Source organism: Podarcis liolepis (assembly GCF_965112155.1).
Source record: "Podarcis liolepis genome assembly, chromosome: 1".
In the NCBI taxonomy this organism is placed as follows: domain Eukaryota; kingdom Metazoa; phylum Chordata; class Lepidosauria; order Squamata; family Lacertidae; genus Podarcis; species Podarcis liolepis.
Genome location: NC_139554.1, coordinates 105,241,644 through 105,255,537, shown reverse-complemented (window position 1 = coordinate 105,255,537; position 13,894 = coordinate 105,241,644). Strand labels below are relative to the sequence as shown.

Below are 13,894 nucleotides of genomic sequence, written 5' to 3'. Positions count from 1 at the left end.
CCTTTTTCTTAAAAAGGCCAGATAAAGCACAGTATCCTACTTGGCTTGCATAGGGAAGGTTGGCATGGGAGTTGAGCTTGACCCATAGCAAGGTTGCTTAGAGAAACCCTGCATCGGTTTCACTTCAGCACCTGCCCAACTCAAGGAAAAAGCTGAAGACTGACAGCAAGCGAGGGTAGGTGGTCATCATGTTGTTGCAGGCACTATTCAATTGAGTTGCATCTAACAAAGTTATACCCACTGTCCTAGGTTAGTCATGGTCCTAAGTCCTACGTTAGGCATGCCTATTCTTTTCAACAAATCTAGACTGAGTAGGACTAACGGTGGATCCAGTCCATAGATGCCTAAGAAATCCATCCAACTACATTCAAGGCAACATTCCAAACTGCAACACTATTGGGTGTTGTGTGCCAAGAAGATGTTGTGTTCGTAATCAGAACTGATCCCTTAACAGAAGACCTCTGGATCCCATGTAATGGGTGAACTGATCAGCCCTTCTAAAAGACCTGCCCTTAAGCAGATGCTATGAAAGTTGGACCATAAAGAAGGCTGATCACCAAAGAATTGATGCTTTTGAATTATGGTGCTGGAGGAGAATCTTGAGAATCCCATGGACTGCAAGAAGATCAAACGTATCCATTCTTATGGAAATCAGCCCTGAGTGCTCACTGGAAGGACAGATCCTGAAGCTGAGGCTCCAATACTTTGGCCACCTCATGAGAAGAGAAGACTCCCTGGAAAAGACCCTGATGTTGGAAAAGATGGAGGGCACAAGGAGAAAGGGACGACAGAGGACGAGATGGTTGGACAGTGTTCTCGAAGCTACCAGCATGAGTTTGACCAAACTGCGGGAGGCAGTGGAAGACAGGAGTGCCTGGTGTGCTCTGGTCCATGGGGTCACGAAGAGTCGGACACGACTAAACGACTAAACAACACAATGAAAGAAGGAGGCAGCTGGGAGAATTCCCAAAAGCCATTTCACCAAAGATCCTTCCTAGCCCTAATATTTATTTATTTATTTAATTTGTATACCATCCTTCATCTGAAGATCTCGGGGCAGTTCACAACTTGATCTATGATAAATCTTTTCAGTTGTTTATGGAGTATATATGTCCCACCTTTCCTCCAAGGCTCTCAAAGTGGGGTACAAACTTCTCCTTCCCCTCATTTTATCCTCACAGGGCAGGGCAGGCTGAGAATGAGTGACTGACCCAAGGTTATCCAATGAGCTTCGTGGCTGAGTGGGGATTTGAACCCTGGTCTCGCAGGTCCTAGTCCAGCATTCTAGCCACTATACCACACTGGCTCTTTCCCTTTCCTCCCTTGCCAAATTGTTTGCTGGGAGTAGAGTAGAGCAGAGCAGAGCAGGCCTTGCCTGGTGATGGAGTAGAAAGAGTTGGGTGTGGCTGGGCAAGGGGAGCTGACTAAGATTCTGGATGCAAAGGCTAAGAGATATAGCCAAATGCAACATCACAAGCCTTGTCTTCTCCAAGCTTTTAGACAAGATTTTCAAGATGTTGATCGCTTGCAATGAGTTGGGGCATTCTTATCAAAGGGTTTGTGTAACACTAATGATTTCCCCCAAAGTAAGACTGACAGAGTTCAGCAGGTCTTAAAAGGTAAAGGGTAAAGGGACCCCTGACCATAAGGTCCAGTTGTGACCGACTCTGGGGTTGCGGCACTCATCTCCGTTTATTGGCCGAGGGAGCCGGCATACAGCTTCCGGGTCATGTGGCCAGCATGACTAAGCCGCTTCTGGCAAACCAGAGCAGCGCATGGAAACGCTGTTTACCTTCCCACTGGAGTGGTACCTATTTATCTACTTGCACTTTGAGGTGCTTTCGAACTGCTAGGTTGGAAGGAACAGGGACCGAGCAACAGGAGCTCACCCCATCGTGGGGATTCGAACCACTGACCTGATCGGCAAGTCCTAGGTTCTGTGATTTAACCCACAGCGCCACCCGTGTCCCCAGCAGGTCTTACTCCTAGGTAAATGTGAATAGGATTGCAGTATATATATGTGTGTGTGTATATGTGTGTGTGTGTGTGTGTGTGTGTGTATATATATTATATACACATCTATATCTATCTATATATATAGATATGTGTGTGTATATATATAAGCAAAGCAGCAGACGTCTTTTCCCAAAGCTCTTCCCAAGAGCTTTTGAAATAGTGAAAAGACTCCTATAAAGCCCTTTTCTACTCTAGAAAATGTTCAGGATAAGCATTTCTAATTTTGCCAAGAAAAAAGAGAATGTCTCTGTCATTGCATGCATGACCCGCGGACTGACACAAACAAGAGCTGAGCTTTCTGGAACATGAAAAAGATGAGATACTAACTAGGATAAAGAGGGGCTGGAATTGAAGTACATGACAATTCCTGGCAATATATATGGAGGTTGCCAAAGAATACTAAACTCACTAACAGAACTGCAGTTTTCCTCCTACTGCATTGTCCCTGTGTTTAAGTAATAACTACATTCCTTTTCTAACTATTTTGATAGATTTATCTTGCTATGCCTTGGTAAACCTGGCAGTACAAACGGACTAGATACTGTATAGGCACCTTATTTCAGCAAGTAACACTTGTCTTTGCATTTAATTCTCTTGGCAAGGTCTTTGGTTTCTTGGGTTTGCAAAGTCTGTGCAAGTTCTTGCCAAATTCATATGAAAGATAGACTCTTGTTTGCATATATTTTGGATGAGGCACCTTGTTCTTAAAAAAAAGAAAGAAAATGTTATGCTTTCTCCTGCTTACAGCCCCACACAGAAAACACACACACAATGATAAACAACAACAAGACCATCTCCTTCCCACATCAGAAGTGTACAATCTACCTATTTCTCTTACATGTGTGATGAACACAGAATGCTGTCTTGCTGCTGAAACTTTGCTCTCAGGAGTGTTGTACCATGAGTAAACTGATGATAAAGAATGCTTTCAGTCTGGAATAAGTGTTAGTCACTTATTAATTGATTTTATATCTACTGCTTTTTGTATTTTTACTATTGCTGCAATAATTGCTTTTATTTCAGTTGTTTCTGATCTGTTTTATATTTGTTTTATGGTTCTCTTTTGTAAGCTATCTTGAAAATCTAGACTTAAATACACATTTTCAAATAAAATAAAAAATTCTTTTCTTTTTTTTAAAGAGGCTGATCTGTTGTTAACTGTGGTTTGGTGATGCCTATATGAATGGCTTCTGCAATAAGGGGGCAACGGAGGATATTGATTTGCATTCAATTTGCACATCCTAATTTATATATACAGATTCAAAGGCAAAATTAATTATCATAATGTAACTAAGAGTTAGGGACTTCCCTTGTATACGGAGAAAGGCTCTGACGGATTGAGCGGATGAGACCAATAGTAGGTCCAACAGTCAAGAAGACAGTTTCTGACCAAGTTGTAAAGGGAAGTGAGGGGTGGATGTGACTCATCAACCTGGGGAGGTAGCCCATCTAAGAGAAGGAAGACTCTGACCCTAAGTCTCCACTGCCTGGCAGTACATCTTTGAGAGAGAGAAAAGGCTAAGGAGCAAACTCTACACACATCCAGAGTGGAGTCCTAAGATGGTTGGATGGTGCCCTGTACGCCTGCAGCCAAGCTGGTGCCAAATGTATTGCTCTGCTTTCCTTTGAACCATATCAATGATGCCAAGAGGTCATCTGGGCACCTAGGACCTCCATACACATACCGCAGGCTTGTGACCCGGGGAGGTTACTTTGGTGCTGCTAAGGTAGTGGTTTGACTTCAACCTCTTGAGACAGATGGATGCCAACAATAGTTTACCACTCAGTAACAATTATGAAATGGACACTGGAACATCTTTAAGGAATATTAAAGACCTCCATATACACTGCCCAGGCCTGCGCCCCAGCAAGGTCACTTTGGTGATGCTAACACAGTAGTTTGACTTCACCCCTGGAGGTGCAATCCATTGTCTCTTGAGGGAAATGGATGCCAACCATTAAGAATACAAGTATCTCACCATAGTGGGGAAACCTATGATAGGGTGACGTTGGGGCCTGCCTAGGTGCTGCTACCATAGGGTTGCCATGTGTCCTCTTTTTCCAGGACACATCCCCTTTTTCAAGGGTAGAGTCGTGATAGCGATCCATAGTTAAAAGTAGAAGTTGGCAAATGTGTCCTCTTTTTTGCTCTTCAAAATATGACAACCCTAGAACAGTTGATGGGCAACTTCAAGGCCCCTCCTGCTCTCTCTTCTTGGACCAGATAGCCCTTCAAATAATGGACTCTTTCAAACAGAGGACTGTCCTTTTTTAAGCAGGAGCCATTGCCACCCTTAGCTTGCGACTGAAGCTATGACACAAGGTTTATGGTTACCCCAGTTTATATATACCCATGGCTCATATCTATGAGGTTTCTTCTGTCAGCTATTTTAGCTAATTCATACTGGGAATGATTCAGCCAAAGGTAACTGTTTTTAAGTTTGTTCGGTGGAAGAAAATGAAACATGTGCTTAACTCTCCCACTGAAATCAAGAAGAATTAAGAGCGGATGATAGGCTAGGCCTGTGTCCATTGCTACTTATGTTGTTGTGGTAACTAAACATTTGAATTGATTTTTTCAGTTGAAATTTAAGTTACTGATTAGTGGGATCAAATCAAGTTAAATTCAATAACTCCAACTTTACCGGTTGTGGAAACCAGCCAACATCAAGAGCATATGCCCTGTGTGGGGGGGGGGGGGATGGACAACAACTTGGCTAGCTCAAATTGTCAGCTGCAAATGTAGTGTCGTTTTTTTTTTAAGCCCACTTTTAAAATGTATCATTCTTAATCACAGAACCAAAGAAACCACAAGTGCCAAATTCAGCAGCACTCTTTCGTCCTGAATTAGATAACATTACTAGGAGCAGGCACCATTCTTGTGGGAATGAATGCATGAAAATAGAGTTTTGCATAACAATGTCAAAATCATAACTCTGAAAAGAGCTCGCTTAGTTAGAATAAAACTCAAGTGGAATATTGATACAGTTATCTTTGAAGACTTCATAGATGCTTTGTTACGATGAATTGTATAATAATATCTCTGACAAGGCTGGGGGGGGGGGACGGGAGTTCCATGAAGTATCCAGGCCCCCAGACCAGACCCCACACCTGCTTTTCCGGGGCTCGTGTTTGTTTTAGGTAAAGGTCACCCACAACTGGCCCTTTGAGACTTTTGGTATTGGAAAAGCATAAAGGAGCACTTGCATGAAGGATCTTAGGTAAGGTCACTTTTGAAAATATGAGGCTATGAATGGCTTTCCCCATATAACATAAAAAACCAAGACACAGCTACACATTACAGGTGCCCCGTAGCTTAACACCATGTACACCAGCCTTATACTTCCTCGACCACCCCCCTTATATTTAGAAATGCAAAGTTGACTCATAGCATAATGGTTGCATTGCCTATATCCTCAGCATGGCCACTACAGCGGCAGCCAAAGGAGTGTAGTAGAGCTCAAGAATTTCCACAAAATGTTCCCACATCCCTGCATTTTGTAAAGCCAAATTCACAGGAGAGAGAGGAGGCGTGTGGGGCGCCGCTCTGTCAACCATAATGCTTAGTTCCAGTGTGCAGCTTAAAAGAGAACAATATTACATTCCCCCCCCCCCACACACAGCAATTGCACTTTAATTGAAAAAGAGAGAGAGAGTAAGATCCATCACCCCAGTGTTTAAGCAACTTGGTCCCATATTGTCTTTGTATATTCTTGAAAACCCTGCCTACTTTTTATTTGCCCGAATCCTCCTCCAATACATATTTCTAAATGGCTCTGTTTATTGATGTGGTTTTTATTCTTGTCTCTCTGCCACTAGGCTCTACTATTTGTGGTGCTGTTTATCAAGAAACACCATGCGAAAGTTAATAATAACATAATTTAGAGCAATAATTACATTTTTATTCAATAGCTTTGGGAAAACACTGAGTTGAATAATGAGATAAAAATGAGTGTCTTGGTTCTAACAGGACATTAATCAACATATTAACTGTGTAGGCAAACTGATTTGAGGCTGTTATGGCTTAATTTGTCTCAAAATCATTATTTTTAATGTATTGCATAATGTACTTTAAAATATGTGTTGAAGTGATTCTATGTATGCATTAGTTTTCCGCAGAATGGATTTTACTCTTTATTCTGCCTTGAATGATAGCTTTTTATGGTATACAGTATAAAATCGATATTCTTGAAGCTCTGGCATTTCAGAGTCAGGTTAAAAATAAAACAAAATTAATCCTAAAACATATTTCCCTAAACCTTGATTCAACTACAGAGGCTGCAGGGGTTTCACGGCTGCTGTTCACATTTGGCATCAAGGAGCTGACTTGGTTTCTCTTCATACGAAAACCACATCATGTCGTTTGAATGCTCTTTAAGTTCTCTTGAAATGGTGCTGCCATTTTAAGCAATGCGCCCTAAGTGTTTACAAAAGCCTCCCAAGAGAGGGGCAGCAAGATCTGCTGTATTGTTAATTGCCAATTTAACAGAAGGCCAAAACAGAGGTGTGCCACTGCAACACAAACCCCAACCACTTGACAGTGCCGCACGAAGGAAACAGCTGTCCAGGGGCTCTGAAAATGTATTCTAAAACTGGCAACAATATAGGGGAAGAAATGAATGTGCCAGTCCATCATGTGGGCGTTTGGGAACAGAGTAGTGCATTTCCCAGCTGCTACCCAAAGTGCATCATCTGAGACTTGGCTTCCCCCACATAGTTGTGTCCATGAGGCCATACTCTCCAACATATCCCTAATGAAAATAGGGACATCCTAGAGAAGGGGACGACAGAGGATGAGATGGTTGGACAGTGTTCTTGAAGCTACCAGCATGAGTTTGACCAAACTCTGGGAGGCAGAGGAAGACAGGAGTGCCTGGCGTGCTCTGGTCCATGGGGTCACGAAGGGTCGGACATGACTAAACGACTAAACAACAACAAATTCTATTATTATTATCATCATTCTCATTAATAATAATACCCCGTCCATCTGACTGGGTTGCCCCAGCCACTCTGGGCGGCTTCCAATATATATAAAAACATAATAAACATTAAACATTAAAAAACGTCCCCACACAGGGCTGCCTTCAGATGTCTTCTAAAGGTTGTATCTCCTTGGCTCTGGAGTTTCATAACTCCGTATCCTCCAATATTTCTCGGATGAAAATAGGGATGTCCTACCATACCCTCCAACATTTCTCCAATGAAAATAGGGACGTCCTAAGGAAAAGCAGTACATCCCGGGATCAAATCAGAAACTGGGAGACCTTCTATAAATCTGGGAGTGTCCCTGGAGAATAGGGACACTTGGAGGGTCTGTGAGGCCATGCCACACGGGTGAGCTAGCCTAGTATGTGTTCTGTGCTACAGTATTGGAAATCTCAGAACCAGAAGCACACATGTAGCCCATATATGGCTGATGGGGAGAAGACACACTGCAACATTGTTTTGCTATCAACAAGATGCCTTGTCTTTTTTTTTATCAAATAAATTTTATTAGTATTTTCCACACAACAACAACATCAAAAATATCAAAAAATAACAATACACAACACACAAAAGCCAACATTCGAAAAACTAAAAAAGCAGCAGCAACAACAAAACAAATCCATATCTTACAAGTTAATAATATAAACACTAAAGAACAACAACAAAACATTGACTTCCACCAATCCCGCAGCACCTCCTTTATCTCTCATTGTGTCTTCCTGTTTTCCTGTTTTCCTTATCCTCTCTATCCTAACATCTAGATATAAATCCCTCTTTCTTATCCTTTCACTTCACAAGGTTATTCCAGACTCAGCCAGATTTCTGTCCTCAAACCTTGACTTTTGAGGTATTCATTTAGGCACTCCCATTCTTTTTTTTTACTTCACTTTTTGGTTTTTGTCTTCTTATGTCTGTCAATTTGGCTGATTCTAAATATGCCTTGTCTTAATGTGAGGCAGGTCTGGTTGGCCAATCATGCCATTGGAGCATGACTATAACTGACCTTTCAGCCTAACTCTAGACTACATAGGTGGATAGGATATTGCAGCCTCTGTAAAGAGCTACAATAGCTTCTTCAGAGCAATGGTCTATCTAGCTCAATATTCCTTACCCAGACTTGCAGCAGCACTAGGTAGCTTTCTGCAGGCCTGCTATCTAAGATGAACGCAGGGACCTTCTACTAATGATGACTGCACTCTAACACCACTGACTCCTGACACTCTTCCTGGGATGCCATAGTGTTTTTCATCTTCTTGACTACAAAATTGCTTTGTGTTCTTCTCTCTCCCCTCTGCCCCCCTCTTTTCCTTCTCTTGGCTGTGGATTTGGATGAATGATGTGGTGGCACAATAGCCAAATTGGTAAGCGCTCAGCAATTTGATACTTAGCAATGCTAATGTCAGATGCCAGACAAACTGGATGTCAAACAAAGACCAGCACGGCTTAAGCATTCCATGTGATGTGCAGAGCTGGCTTCGGCAGAGCATTTCAGAAGACAATAGTCTAATGTATGCTGGAAAGCTGGTCGGGCCACTTCATGTACAACATGAAGAAGCAACGAGACGTCGTAAGTGATGGTTTTTGATGGCAGAGAGACAAAGGGAAGGACAGGATTGCTTTGGTCAATTGCTAAGCCCCCCTTCCCTGTCCTCCTATATAATTTGAGGAGTGATATTCTATTGGGATATTCCTGTTTTTGTTTCCCATACATCATGGATATATGCATATGCAATCCATGTAAATAATATACAAAAGGGTTGGGGAAAGGCACAGTCACTCAGCAGTGCTCATCAGAGATGAGATAGAAAGTGGTGCAAGACCTCTCAGATCAGGAAATCAGATCAGTGCTTGTTGTTACAGGGTCAGCAGGCTCAGTAGTTTCAGCATAAGCCAACATATTCAGATGGAGTTTTGCTAGTGAGAGATAAACGAATGCATTGGAAGCTCATGGGAACAAAAATCAAGGCAATCAATAGTGAAGGTGTAGTCCATGTCTCTTTTAAAAGACAAAGTTAATTCCTTTGTATTCAGTGGCCTGGTTTGGAAACAGTGCCAAACTATGGTTTAATATTCAGGGCATGAACCTTAGGCTCATATGCTCCACCCTGCCTCTCCTGCTCTGGCATGGCTGCAAGACGGATTTGATTTCTCATTAACTGCAAGCAGAAATTGGCCAATCTTTCAATTTCTGTTTTTCTCTGTCATTTTCCCAATCTTAAGTTCTCTACATTTTCACAGGAGTTTGCATCTTTAAAAAAAAAATAATTGGCAGGATTTTGCATGCATTTTTGGGGTATGCAATTTAGCCCACGATACACTATAAACCACTGAGCCTCTTGGGCTTGCCTATCGGAAGGTCAGCAGTTCAAATCCCCATGACGGGGTGAGCTCCCGTTGCTCTGTCCCATCTTCTGCCAACCTAGCAGTTTGAAAGCACACTTGTGCAAGTAGATAAATAGGGACTGCTGTAGTAGGAAGATAAATGGCATTTCTGTGCACTCTGGCTTCCGTCACAGTATCCCGTTGTGCCAGAAGCAGTTTAGTCTTGCTGGCCACATGACCCTGAAAGCTGTCTGTGGACAAATGCCGACTCCCTTGGCCTGAAAGCGAAATGAGCGCCACAACCCCATAGTTGCCTTTGACTGGACTTAACCATCTGGGGGTCCTTTTTGTAATATTTTTTTATTAATTTTCACAATAAACAAAATCATTACATTAAAGGGGGGGGGAAACATAAAAACCATAAAATAAAACATTTAAAACTGTAAACACACTTAATATTGAACCCACATTATGGGACCCCTTTAACTACCTTTACCTTTTACACATTTTTGCAAAACAGTTTCCCCCGATATAATGTATTTTTGTATTGTTATTTTCATTTTTAAGCACACTATACTCTTGTATATACTTATACTGTTGTATAAGTATTTCTGCATATATTACTTAGCTGAAGACCTACATTGTAAAATTTGGAGAAGTGCCAGTTTCTAAGGATGACTGTGTTTCAGTTTTCGCACCACTTTAGAAAGTGCAAGTTACGTTTGCCTTCAAATGTGAACTGAATCAAATTTCTCTCTCATCCCTAACCACAGTTTATAATTACGTCTGAGTCCTATACAGTGGTTAATCTTAACCATGGTTTAAGGAAATAAACCAGGATCATAAAGCCAGAGGTTGGCTCATTTCAATAAACCATAGTTAAGATTAACAAGAGCTTGTTCTTGATAAAGTTTGAACATATTGATAAACCATGGTTAACTGGAAATGGAAATAAAAGATTCCAGTCTCTTCCTTGTGGTGGAGGAAGATGGGAGCAGATGATGAGCCCAATAGGAAATAATACTTTTATGAATAAATCTTAAACCCTATCTTTATAAGATCTTGGTTGCCAATTTTATCAGCTAATCAACTTCTGGTCAGTCATGAACTTTAGGGTCCCAGTTTTGTAAGATATTCTGTAAAATACCATTATTATATTTTGCCTGCCCTTCCCACTCTGAAAACTAGAAGGGTGTGGGGCTAAAATGACCAGGAGGCTAAATTAGTGACCAGTTTAATCATCATTAACATGAGGTAACTAGATACACATCATTATGCTGTTGTTGTACCCCACGATGAGGAAGGGAGACTGACAGACCACTGTGTTCCCATGGATGGCAAGAATACCTAGAAATAACAATCAGATGGAAGTAAGGAGGTTGTTGTGAAACAGGACCCAAAGCGTTGCCAAATGCTGTAATCTTGTGGAGAGCCAAAATCTAGTTTTGCATGTGTGAAGCTCCATGAGGCAACCTATTCAGCAAGAAGCTGCTTCCACAAAACGAATAAGTAAAGAGGATAGCTCATGTAATCAATCCTGAACTCATAGAATTGTAGAGTTAGAAGGGTTCACAGGGATCATATCATCTAACCCCCTTCAATGTAGAAATCTCAACCAGATGATACATGAGATACGCTGCTCGGGAAACCAGTGTGGTGCCCTCAACATGTCTTAGGTCCCAGGCTGCTTAGCTAGCAAGGAAGAACCAACTTTTTCAAGTACACATAGCACAAATGGGTACAGATGTCTGTGTGTCATGAGCCACCAGTCATTTCATCTGACTATTTGACAACAAGAGTTTGATGGATGCAGTTAAACGGACTCGACCCAGTATACCTGAAGAAGCATCTCCACCCCCATCGTCCAGCCCGGACCCTGAGGTCCAGCGCCGAAGGCCTTCTGGCAGTTCCCTCACTGCGAGAAGCAACATTACAGGGAACCAGGCAGAGGGCCTTCTTGGTCGTGGCACCCGCCCTGTGGAACGCCCTCCCATCAGATGTCAAGGAAATTAACAACTATCTGACTTTTAGAAGACATCTGAAGGCAGCCCTGTTTAGGGAAGTTTTAAATGTTTGATGTTTTATCATGTTTTTAATATTCTTTTGGGAGCTGCCCAGAGTGGCTGGGAAGGCCTGGCCAGATGGGTGGAGTTTAAGTAATAAATGATGATGATGATGATGCAGTGATGCAACTGTCCATTCCTAGGTATTTCATTGTTGGCTGTGCAAGCATTATAACCAGACTATTAATTACACAGCATTTCTTTCTTTTTCTTTTCTCATTTTCAGTCCTTCTTCCTCCTGATTATGAGAAATTTAAAATAAAAGCTTGAAAAGCCATTGCAAGACTCCACAAAGCGATTAATATTTTCCATCAAGAGCAAATGGTCTCTTTCATTTGTGCTATTTTTTTAAAAGACAGTCTCAACACTACTCACAACATATTTCTATAGAACTATCCAGTCTAGAGCTATTAGGGAATTTTCTTAAGAACACAGAAGATTAGGCACTCAGGAACGAAGGGATAAAAAAAATACATGGAAGAGAGAAGATGGATAAAATAGTTTTAACTAATTCTCCCAATCATTTTTATTTTCCAACATCAATCTTGTGGTTAGGTTAAATTTTGAAAATGGAAATCTGATAATTATGGAAAAAGTGAAAAAAAAATATAGTATTGTCTTTGGCTTGATAATAATGTGGCTGTTTAACAGTGCCTCACATCAATGAATATAAATCAGACGGAATTCCTCCCTCTTTATCCCTAGTGAGATAAACATGGTTTGTCACATTGAGAGAATATTCTATAGCATAGGAATAATCAGAACACATTGTTGGCTCCAATTTTCCATCATTTTATTTTTTCAATATCAAACAAAGGTAAAGCCAGCTAAACAATTTAGTCATAGGCAGAAGGAGAATTAACTGTATAATGCAAGCTGCTTTGGAGAAGTAAGAGGCAAAAGGGAGTGCTGCTTGCATTAAATCATATTGTTCGCTGCGCTTTACCAATGCTATAGAAATCACTTTGATTTTCATTGTTAGGTGCTTTACATGTTGCTTGTATTAAGCAAATGCGTTACTTGTCTCCCTGTTCCCCCCACAGCAGATCTGCACGGCCTTTTGAAAGGAAGCTGAACTCTCACGGACAAAGACTGATGCTTCATCCATCTGACATGTCACACCAACAAATGGGTTTTTTGTGTGCGCTCTGTCAGTGTCTTAATCAGAGTTGTCACACCAGGCCCACACAGTACCTTCCCTGCTCTGAAAGCCCGTCCAGTACTTAATCCTTCAACTTGTATATGTTGTACAGACAATCAGATGAGGCCTGATAATACGTGTGATTTACATGTTTCCTGTCGTCGCTCAGATTTGTCACACGTCATGGAATCACTCTCTCCCCCCACCCCACATACTGTCATCCTTATTTCAAAACATGTGAGGAAAGCCCTGGGCCCGATTTAAGGCTTATTTCAACTCCTAGGTTCTTGTGGTTTTAGTTCTTTGCTAGCAAGTAAAACAGCTTAGCCTTTTTCTAAACGATGTGGCTAGCTGTACTTTTGTCTGATACGGAGAATTATAACAGATGGATTTAGCAAAGTGATTAAGTTGAACTATCACCTCAGGATGGTAAATTTGGCAGTGATTAAAAAACAACAACATCACACACACAAATACAGGGTTGTATCCAACTAAGGGTATACCCATTGAAATTAATGAACTTAAGTTAGTCAATGCAATTGATTTCAATGAACATACTCACCCCAAATAAGGATTTTGGTCCAGAGACTGTGATTGTAAGTTACTAACAACGATGTGTTACAGAGAGGACTGTCTATATGAAATTGTGGCTACCCAACAAGCATTGCATTTCAGGCTCTGAATAGCGAACTCTCAAATGAAAATTCAGAGCATAATCTGTGACAATAGACAAAGCAGTATATTGTCAAAAACCTAGTCAGTTTGTGACATGATCTCCTCACCAGTGGCTCTGAGTACGCCTCTTTAGGATTGGCAAATATGGATAAAAACAAGCCTTCTCCCTTGCAAACACAATGATGCTGAAGCAAGGACAGCACTCTTACCAGGGGCAGCTCACGTTGAGATTGCAAGGCTGGTGGGATGGTTTGCTTGACTACCACTGCTGAGCAATGAGTGAGGAGGGGAGAAAGACTCCATGCCTTTAGTGGCAGTGGGGGCACTGAGCTGTAGGATGCATAATCAATGCATAATCAAAACTGAGAACACCAAAAGAAAACACAGATTGGCCTATGCTAACATATATGTCAAGATGCAAATTTAGACATTATTTTAGGACCCACTAAAAGAATAGCTTGGTGGATTATCTGTCATCTGGGGGATTCAAGAGAGCTGTACTTGCAGGATTGTGGCTTTTGTCGCTACATTGCCTGCAAACCCATTCCCAACTGCATTTTTCTCAATAATATTCTGTTTATACTAGTTATGCAAGGTCCCTTTTTCCATCTGACTTTAATCATGAGCAGAAGAGAGTGAGATCTCTGCAGAGAAAATTCTCCCCTACAGCATGGCTAAGGAGAGGGGGGGA

At 41.5% G+C, this 13,894-nt stretch overlaps 2 long non-coding RNA genes across 3 annotated transcripts in view; both read left to right on the top strand.

Annotated features, from left to right (window-relative positions):
• Window positions 1–590, top strand: part of LOC310703296 — a 44,045-nt gene extending 43,455 nt beyond the window's left edge. For both annotated transcript variants that reach the window (XR_014524066.1, XR_014524067.1), the window contains one exon: window positions 250–590. This is a non-coding gene — a long non-coding RNA (uncharacterized lncRNA). The remainder of the gene's footprint in view (window positions 1–249) is intronic.
• Window positions 1–13,894, top strand: part of LOC310703258 — a 331,049-nt gene that overhangs the window by 88,241 nt on the left and 228,914 nt on the right. The gene's annotated exons all lie outside the window — the stretch shown is intronic.